Source organism: Grammomys surdaster, unplaced genomic scaffold (genome assembly GCF_004785775.1).
Source record: "Grammomys surdaster isolate TR1022 unplaced genomic scaffold, NIH_TR_1.0 126398, whole genome shotgun sequence".
In the NCBI taxonomy this organism is placed as follows: Eukaryota; Metazoa; Chordata; class Mammalia; order Rodentia; family Muridae; genus Grammomys; species Grammomys surdaster.
Genome location: NW_021621192.1, coordinates 1,602,929 through 1,613,915, shown reverse-complemented (window position 1 = coordinate 1,613,915; position 10,987 = coordinate 1,602,929). Strand labels below are relative to the sequence as shown.

General features: G+C 39.0%; 1 non-coding gene across 1 annotated transcript; it reads right to left on the bottom strand.

Annotated features, from left to right (window-relative positions):
* Nucleotides 1-9,526: 9,526 nt before the first annotated feature.
* Nucleotides 9,527-9,654, bottom strand: LOC114614697. The gene has a single exon (XR_003710369.1). It is a non-coding gene; the product is annotated as a small nucleolar RNA SNORA17 (small nucleolar RNA).
* Between the last annotated feature and the right edge of the window lie 1,333 nt (nt 9,655-10,987).

Sequence of the window (10,987 nt, the reverse complement as noted above, 5' to 3'; positions counted from 1 at the left end):
TCTCTGTCTCTCTTTCTCTCTCCTACTGCTACTTGCTTGTGGACCAGATGTAAGCTCTCAGCTACAGTGTCCACTGCCTTCCTGCTGTCATGGTCCCTCTGAAACTGTGAGCAAACCTCCAATTAAATGCTTGCTTTTATCAGTTGCCTGGTAATGGTGTTTTTTCATGGCAATAGAAAAGTAAAAGTAACTAAGACATACAGTGTTTATACCAGTGCCTGATATATCTTATAAGTGCCTAGTAAGTATTACTAAAAGATACAGAAAGAAATACATAAATCTATATTGTATAACTTTGACTTTTTCCTACATTAAGTCTGGCGTGATGATTAATCTTCAGTATCTACTTGGCTGAATTTAGAGTACCCTAGGAGACTGAGGCACACCTTTAGGTATGAAAGCATCTATGAGGGGTTCCTGGGGGTTAAATGAATGAATGGGTGCCATTATTTTGTGAGTTGGGGAGCTAGACAGAGTAAAAACAGAGAAAGGAGAGATCCAGAGAATACTGACTTTCTCCTTTCTCCCTGCTCTCTGGCTGGCCATGACGTAAGTTTTTTGTTATGATGGAATGAACCCTCTGAAACTGTGAGTTAAACTCAATTTTTCTTCTTTTATGTTGTCTGTGTCAGGTAATTTGATAATGGTGAAAGGCTAGCTAATGCCTATTTTTTCAGATGCTATATATGTACTGTTTTATCTATTGTTAAATTGTAGACACTTCTATTTGTATAGATATATTTATGTACATACATATACATATGTGTAATTGTTGAATTGTGAGTTTTATTTCATCAGTCTTCAAATGAGTAAATATCTATTTACTTATGTGAATATACTTCTATATATAGGATCTACATATTTAAATATAAAATCAGTTCTTCTAGTTTTGTATCAGTATGGCCAAAATCAAGGGTTCATTTTATGTTCCAGGTTCTGTAGTCCATCACTGAGAAGTCAAGGCAAGGACTCAAGACATAAACTTGATGGAGAAACCTAGAGGAGTGCAACTAACTATTTGTTCCTTTTGGCTCTGCTCAACCAGCTTATTTATGAAGTTCAGATCCAACTCTCGACATGGGCTGGACTCTTCTTTGCCAATCAGCAATCAATGGAATGCCATATAGACAAGCCCACAGGCCTTTAAGAGTGTTTCCCAGGAGAGGATACATTAAACACTTGATGTTCAGTTGATGTTGCTATTTTGAGAACTTTTCGAAATTTTAAGTAGGATGTAGCTGGAAGGAGGTCACTGAGGCCAAGTACTGTGGTGGAAAATCAATGGAAAATTCATGACAGTTCTCATTCTGCTTGTCTGTAATGAAGTAAAAATGCTTCTCTACCCTATGTTCCTACTGATTTAATACCTTGCCAAACACGTGGAACCAAGTAGCCATATACTGAACAACCAAACTGTGAGACAAATTAAATAATAATTCCTTAAATTATTTTTAATCAAGTATTTGGTTTGGACAACCAAACTGTGAGACAAATTAAAAAGTAATTCCCTAAATTATTATTATTATTTTTTATCAAGAATTTGGTTAGAACAGTACAAAAATTTACAATACTGTGCTGACTTCATCAAAGGAGACAAAAGGCTATTTTTATTGTTTTTCTTTTCATGTTAATTCTATGCGTTTATAAAGAATTAGTGTCACATAGACCCACAACTCTATATAAAATCATGTTTTGCAACATCCAGTAGGTTTTTTTTTTTTTTCTAATAGAACATTGTGGCCGGGCAGTGGTGGCGCACGCCTTTAATCCCAGCACTTGGGAGGCAGAGGCAGGCGGATTTCTGAGTTCGAGGCCAGCCTGGTCTACAGAGTGAGTTCCAGGACAGACAGGGCTACACAGAGAAACCCTGTCTCAAAAAACCAAAAAAAAAAAAAACCCAAAAAAAAAAAGGAACATTGTGGATTTTTATCTCAATCAGTTTTTCTTTATTTCACACGGTTAGACTTATACCTTATTGGATAGAGTATCAAACAGAATGTACCTGTAAGCAATAACAGCATATGACTCATTGCTCCCAAAACATCATGCAAATCTGAAAATACTTGCTTTCCCACATTTGCACTCCCTTACCTGGATCTGCACTTCTTGGAATTCCTTAAACAGGACCAGCTAGTTTATGTTTCCTGAAATCAACTCAGCATCACAAACACAACGTAAAATTATAACACAAAGAGGAAGGTAATTTAGACTAAACAAAAATTTAGTTTATGATCAGTAAAATTGAAGTGATTCGTGTCCAATATTTTGATCATGGTCACGCCATCTTTACAACTCTGTGTAGCTTATAACATTTTCTCTTTAAATTAATTTACTGAATTTACGTATTACTATTTTAATTTTATTATGAGCATGTATATACCTATGTCATGAACTAATGAAAGTTTCTCTCCTAAGCTTTTTGGTCACTTTTTACTGTAAGAAAAACAATTGACAGAGTGAAAATTTGTTCAAATCAGTATATTTTGTAGTCTATAATTAGTTTTTAACTTATTTAAATTGTATACTAATTTAAATGTAACAGTTATAAACTTTTTTTAATGAAAATAGGTACTAAAAATGAAGCATGATGACAGAAAATAGTTTACAATGCAAAGTTATATTCAAATATTTTGTGGGCTTACACAAGAGGAATAAGAACTCTCTGTGCTATCGTCTGTCTTTGAGTATCTGCCACATGCACACATGCACGCACACACACATACACACACTTAATTTTAGAAGCTAGATAATATCTTACATGGATTAAAATAACAAACTACATTCTCAGTATGAGTTCTGTCTTCCCAACCCCTCATTCACCCTCAACTGTTTTTTTTCCTTTTTTTTTTAAAGGCACATTTATTTAGTGTTACCAGCAGACTATTGCATTTAGCAATCAACAGCATGGGTTTAAAAGAACAAGTCTACCTAAACACTCTTGTTTGGGGCTGGAGAGATGGCTCAGCTGTTAAGTGAGGGTGCTGTTTAAGACATGTTGACCATCATGATAAGGTCTTAGAAACAGTGATCACGAGAGTGTTCATGGAATTTTGTTTATTACCTTGCTTGCTCTTTGACTATTTATGTTTATTGTCTTGCTTGTTCCTTGACTATTTGCATATATTGTATTGCTAGTTCCTCAACTAGAACTGACCTTAATACATGCATGTAATTAAAATGGTATAAAAGCAAAAAGGAGGAGGGGGCATGGAATAAGGGATTCTAGGGAGGGGAAATGGGGAAAGGGGATGACATCTGCATTGTAAATAAATAAAATATCCAATAAAAAAAAGATGATGAAACTAGTGGCTATTAGTAAGTGCTTCCAACCTTTCCAGAGGACAGGAGTTAGTTTCCAGCACTCATGTCAGGTGAGGCAAAACTGCCTGTGACTCAAGCTGCAGGAGATCCAGTGCTGCCTTCTAGGTTCTGCAGACACATGTACATATGTGACATGCACTGACACGCATACACATACACAAAGAAAAAATAAAAAAAATACCTTCAAAGTATTTTATTGAGAAAATAGTTGATACAATATATTTTAATCATGCTTTTCTCTCTTCAGCTCCTCCCAGATCTTCCCCACATGTGGAGTTACCCAAGTTTATGTTCTTCTCTTTGTCTCTCATTCAAAAGCAAATAAGAAACAAAACCAAAAATAAGACACACAAAAGAACCCCACAAAACCACAAAATCAAAACAGACAAGCAACACACCAGCTCTCAAGTGTTTTATTTCCACACACACATGAGCATCACGTAAAATGTCTTCTTTGTTACAGGTAGGACCTGCCAGCACTGTGTGTGGCTGAGCCCACAGACATGTTATAACCTGTAGCTTCCCTGTTACTTCACCTCTGCTGCTGAGTTTTGGCAGTAATTAGAGCCTTTGCCATGGCCGTGTCTGCTCCTGCTTTAGGAGCTACTGTAACATGTTAGTTTCTAGCTTAGCAAAGTATCTGCCTCTGTTTCTAATATCACGTTACACTCATCGAGTCCTAGTTACATTGCACAACTTAAGGTCCTGTGATGATGAAAAGAGAAAAACCAAACCAAGCCAAACCAGATTATTTTAAATAAGCCCTCCCTGCAGTTCATTAGCCACTAGTTTCATCACGTCTTTAAATAGCACCCTTTGTCTCACCTCTTAGGAAGCTGCACAGACAAGTTCAGCCCAACTCACTGCCAAGAAACCTTCTGAAATATTCCATGAACATTTTTTTTTTCTTACAATTACAAATGCCGGGGACTACCAAAAGTGCTTTGGGAAGATACAGGCAAACCTCTTCTTTTTCAGTTTTCTGAAAAGATTGCTGCCTTTATAATCTTATTGTTTCAGATTGATACATCCAGGAACAATATTAAAGGTGAATGAACATCTAAAATCTGTAATGTGAACTGTTTTGTTTCAGTGCCTTCTGTCGTCTTTGAATCCCACGGCATAAAAACACTTACAAGCCTTCCTATGTGACAGTAACTCCCATGTTTTATACAAATGCTTTATTTCCTTTCCTATTTTCTTTTGATAAGAGAAATTTCCCTAACAAGGAATTTGAATTATATGGTCTATAAGACCATTTTGAAATTCTATTCCTTGCTAATCTAACTTATTTAAATTATAGAGGATGTTTAGTACTCAAATTTCAATCCTATATAGTTGTAGATGGTAACAAACAGTTTCATGTAATTTACAGTGGGACAAATCACAGAATGAAAGAAGTTCAAAACTCTCCATGATGAATTCCATTACAAGAAGTTTGCTCATCCACTCCTTGGATTACCTAACTTTGTCACCTGTAGAGGTGATGCAGGGGCCTGTTCTGCAATGTCGAGGAAGAGTTCACAGATCCTACCCAGCCCAAAATAGAAGTATAGGAGTAAAACTTACAGAAAGTGTAGGAAATACATGCTTTAAAAGTTAATATTTGTAATAAAACAGAGTTAATTTGTTTCTTATCTGGATTTTCCTGAAGAAACCAGTGGTTTGCCTAAAGGATGTCAGCTTTGAAATGAGATCCAGAAATAAATGCTGCTACTCTTTGTCATTTAGGAGAACATTCCTAGAAAGAGATCAGTGGCAATATTTTTTTCATTAGTAGAAAATAGTTTAAATATTTAAACTAATTATTAGCAGATTTTCTTGGTATTGATACCAGGGTGCTGTCTAAGAAACACAATGTTCTCAACAGTAATGACACAGTGAATTGAAATATTGTATCCCTTTAAACCAAGAGATTAAAGCAAATGCCCAACACTTAACAATCTAAAGGTCTGGGAATTAGTTTCCATGTATCTGATTTGCTCTTACTTACTCTTATCACTAATCTGTATATAAAGTACAAAGTGAGGAGAAACAATTGTACAATTAAGGCTAGGAAAGGTTCATGGAGGAACCAAGAGTTACAGCAGGAGAGAGCAGAGATGAAGCAGGGGTCAAATGTTGGAAGAGACTCCCTTTCCCACGACTGCTCATATTATCCATGTTTTATTTTGGCTGTGGATTATCATATTAGATGTGGATAATCATTATTATTAAGTAACACTCCTCCATGACCTCTGCCTCAGCTCCTGCCTCCTGACCTTCTTGAATTCTAGTCCTGATTTCCTTTGGTGATGAACAGCACTGTGGAAATGTAAGCCGAATAAACCCTTTCCTCCCCAACTTGCTTCTTGGTCATGATGTTTTGTGCAGGAATAGAAACCCTGACCAAGACAACTTTTAATCAACAAAACTGAATATATTTATGCTCTATATTATATTTTAGTATATGTGTAATTTGAAATGGCTCAATCTAGTTCATGATTATATTTATTGCCTCACACATTTACAATGATTATTTTTTATGGTGCAGAAATTAAAAATCCAATCTCTTCGTAACTTCCAAATATATACTACATTGCTACATGTTTACCATGATGCACAAGAAAATAAGCAACATTATTTTTGTGGACCTGAGAATTTGTGTCATTTGGCCAATATATCTCCAGCTTCTTCTGCCTCCCAGTTCTTGGTAATTACTTGTCTTTCTATCCAGTGAGTTGGATAGAAGTTCTAATTATAAATCACATAATAGTTGTCTTCACATTGCTCACTCTCCATAACATAATGTCCTTCAACTTCACAAATAATGTGTGGCAAATGACCATATTCTTTTGAAGACTGAATAATCCTTTCAGTGTAAGAGTGGTTTTTACATACCACTCTTTCTTTGCTACTTCACACATTTATGGATATCTTGACAGTTGCACATAATGTAATGTGTGTGCAGATATTTTATAAGTTGCTGATCTCATTTCTTGCATACAAGTGTATATTCTACTTTCAGAGTAGAATTACTGAATTATCTGTCTTTTGCTATTTTTCTCTTTTTAATTAAAAAATGTTCTTTTACTGAAAATCGATTTTCTTTTCTCAAACAACATATCCCAATTAGTTTCCCATGTGACTACTCTACCCAGTTACTCCCCTCTTCCTGTCTGATCTGGGTCCACCCCTTTTCTGTTCCTCGTTAGAAAATAAACAGACACTGCTTTGCTGTGCAAGCCTTTCATCCCAGCACAACCAGACAGATCTCTGTGACTTTGAGGACAGTCTGGTCTACATGGCAAGTTTCAGGACAGTTGGAACAACCCAGAGAGACCCTGTCTCAAAACAACAACAAAAAATAGAACAGCAACAACAAATATGCGTCTAAGGGATAGTAATACAATAAATGAGATAAAACAAAGACACCTTTATCAGAATAGAATAAAACAAACAGAAGGAAAAGGCACCAGCTTGATTTCTCCATGTTCAATGAGCTGTGTAGGTGTTTTCAGCAGTGGGGCCTTGCCATCAGTTTATGGAGAGCAAGCTATTGCCTTGGTAACAGCTTCTGTTGTTATGGGATCTCATGGGACACTTTTGGCCAAAACTTGATTATATGTAACCCAATAACAGTACTAGAAGCTTCATTTCATTACACGAGATGACAAGTTGGAACTCTCTCTCTCCCCTATTATTTAGATCTTTCATTTAGATTGTCTTTATATATGTATATACTTCAGGGAACTTTTACTGTATTAGGTTTCCAATACTACCCCTCAAATGGCTTTTAATTTTAGCTGTCTTTCACTATATTCCCTGCCTCATCACCCCTCCCTCCTATTTGATCCTTCCATTCGAGTGTCCCCATTAACCCACGACTATATCTTCTGGTTTAATTTCCTAAGATCTGAAAGTCCCTCCAGTTCCTTATTCTATTCTTAACCTCTGTGCTTCTACTGATTGTAGCTGCCTAATTGTTGATTTAACAGCTAATACTCACACATAAGCAAATACAAGTCAAATTTTTCATTCTGGGTCTAAACACTTTACTCAGAATGATTTCTTTTCTAGTTTCTGCCATCTGCCTACAAATTTCATTTTTTAAAACATGGCTGAATAATACTCCATTGTGTAAACATACCATATTTTCTATCTATATCTACATCTATGTCTATCTATAGATTTGTTTCTAATTTCTAGCTATTATGAATAGAGCCACAATGAACATGGATGATCAAGTGTCCTTGTGGTAGGATGAATTGTCCTTTGGGAATATGCCCATTGGTGGTATAGCTGGATCTTGAGATAGATAAATTCCCATCTTCCTGAGAAACTACAAGATATCCATCTTGTATTTTACACTTTTGGGTTCTTTGTAAATTTCACATCATGCACCCCAATCCCAGTCATCTCTCCATTTCCCTTATACCCATCCTCCTTTGTAACCTCAACCCCCAATAAAGAAAAAAATTGTCTCTGTGGAAGCTGTAGTGTGTTACAGTGTTCCCCACAATATATCTTTTCGTCTACACTTTGCTTGCAAATGTTCATTGCAACAACTCCTTGGTCTGGTACAAGGCCTCTGTCTTCTGCTACTCTATCGATACTAGAACCTCCCCAGGACTCCACTCAGAAATTCTGTTATTGCCCTGTGTCATGGAGATACTGTAGTTTTGGATGTTAGGACTGACTTTTTCATGTACTCCAGCAAGTCATCAATGGGGTAGATGTTGGACTGAGGCAATTCAAAGCCTTAGATCTGGCCCTGAGAAGTATCTGAGCTGGTCAGCTGCTGGCTGTTCTACTTTCATGACCATAGGGCTGGCTCACCAGCAACCCCTTGCAAACAGGGTCAGCTCTACCCTGATACCCAGGCAAGGTGTAAGACTCACTCTCCCACGTGTTGCAGCCAGTGAGGGACAGGGCCAGATGTCCCATTCTCATGAACCCAGGGCCAGATCTCCTACTTGCCATAGATGGCAAGGGAAAAGGGAGGGATAGAGGGCATCTGTCTGTCATCTGTGCCACCACAAAGCACACAGAGGCAGGGCCAGCTCTTTTCCACTCATGCCTTTCAGGATAGCTCACCTGCAGCCTCCTTATCCAGGGCCAGCTCTACTGTACTGCCCAGTTAAGGTACGCGGTGCAGGGCCTGCTCTCCAGAGTGCTGCAGCAGGTGAGGGGCAGTTCTCCTGCTTTCATGACCCCAGGACCAGCTCTCCTGCCTGCTGTAAATGGAAAGGGGTGAGAGTGGGGGATGATATATCTTTCCCTTGCCCATGCTGCCACATGGTAGACAAGTTGCAGGGCCAGCTCTTCCATGCTGACTGCCTTGGCCCAGCTCTTCTGTGTGGCCTAGCAAAGTACACGGCCTGCTCTTTAGAGTGCACTTCATCTGGTGAGGGACAGGGCCAACACTCCTGCTCTCACGACCACAGGTGGCAAGGAAGGAGGACGGTATCTCTCCCACATCCATGCCACCATGCAGGAGATGAGTGGCAGGGCCAGCTCTCTCACACTCACACCTTCGGGGATGGCTACCTGCAACTCCCACAATGTACGTGTGGAGGTGAGCGGGGCGTTCTCTCCTTTCCCCATCACAGCTAGCTGCCAGCAGGATTAGCTCTCCTGCTATCACACTCCCAGAGCTAGATCTCCCAGGATGCCCAGGTGAGGCGTGGGGACAGTTCTACACAGTTCTCAGACATTAGTGTGTTCTCTGGGCAGCAGTCAAAACCAGGAACGTCTTCCTGGCCTTTGGTGGTAACAGACCCGTGCTGCTGCAAGGCCATGGACCCACATGTGGCTCCTGGTGACAACATAGGCCAGGATCCCACCAGGCAGCATCACCAGCTACTCACATCAGGCTATCCTCACTAACTTTGAATCTTCAGTTCTGTCTCTCTTCATTGTGCCCATGTACTTCTGTTTCTTTCTGTTTTATTTCTACTTGCGCTCCTTTTAGTGCTAGGCAGGATCTCTGAATGTCTGGGGTCATCTCAGGAGTGATCTCAGGGGTGCTATGCCCTGCTTGTACAATATGGCACCAGGCAAGGCGTCATTTCGGGGCCCATGTCCGGGGCTCACTCCTGCCCAGGGACTGAGGTTCCAGAAATGGTTCTTCTAGTCTCCAGCTTGCCTCTCACCCTTGGAGCCCATACTGGCCTGCACAACACGGGGGCTGGTGGTTGTCTCTGGCTTGCTTTTTTTTTCAGGGAACGTTAAGCTACTAACCACTCAGAAGTTCACAGGTCAGAACACTAAGTGTAGACATAGCCTCTCTCCTGTCTGCCACCTACTGACGCACATGCGACACAGCAGCCACAACAAAGCCTCCGGGGCAGGTACAACACTGATTTCTGTACTGACTGTAAAAGTTTGCACTCCCACCAGCAATGAAGAAGTGTTCCCCTTGCTCCACATTTTCTACAGCATAGAACAACGATGTTAATTTGTTTTATTGATCTTAAACATTCTGATGCAAGATGAAATCTCAAAGTAGTTTTGATTTGCATTTCCCTGCTGATTAAGGAGGCTGGCCATTTCTTTTTTTTTTTTTTTCAGGTTTTTTTTTTTATAATTTTTTTTAAATTTTTTTTTAATATTTATTTATTTATTTTATTGATGAGTACACTGTAGCTGTCTTCAGACACACCAGAAGAGGGCATCCAATCTCATTACGGATGGTTGTGAGCCACCATGTGGTTGCTGGGATTTGAACTCAGGACCTCTGGAAGAGCAGTCAGTGCTCTTAACCGCTGAGCCATCTCTCCAGCCCAAAATGTACCTGGAGAGTTAGGTATTTCTTTTTGTTGTTGTTGTTATTGTTTTTGTTTGTTTGTTTTTGTTTTTTGAGACAGGGTTTCTCTGTGTAGCTCTGGCTGTCCTGGAACTCATTCTATAGACCAGGCTGACCTCGAACTCAGAAATCCACCTGCCTCTGCCTCCCAAGTGCTGGGATTAAAGGCGTGCGCCACCACCGCCCGGCTGGCTGGCCATTTCTTTAAGTGCTTTTTAGCTATCTGTGTTTCTTTTTTGAGACTTTTCTGTGTATATCTGCACCTCATTTGAAAATTGTGTTATTTGTTTTGTTGATATCTAGGTTTTTTTTTTTTTACTTTCTTTACCTATTTTGGACATTATCCTTCTATCAGATATATAGTTGGTAAAAATCTTTTCCTACCTTGTGGGTTTCTGCCTTATTGGAATGATGACTTTTGTCATAGAGAAATGCTTTTCAGTTTCATGAGATCCATTTATTAATCTTAATTAATTTTTATTAATCCATTATTGATCTTAGTGCCTGTGTTAATAGTATCCTGTTTAGCAAGTCTTTTCTTATGCCTAAGAGTTCAAGGCTATTCCCCTCTTTCTCTTAGGTTCAATATATCCAGTTTTATTTTAAGGTCTTTGATCCATTTGGAGTTGAGTCTTATGCAGGGTGATGACTGTGGATGTATTTGAGTTGTCCTTCATGCACCTGTCCTGTTTGGGCAGCACCATTTGTTGAAGCTGCTATCTTTTTTCACCCAATGTATATCTCTGGCTTCTTTATCAATATTCAGATAAATTAAATATTCTATTGTTTCTCAGTGCCTTAGATTCTCATTTGTCAGGGGCTGGTTTTAGATATTGTGTATTCAGATGCTGATTTCTGTGCCCAGAGATCTGGTTCCTT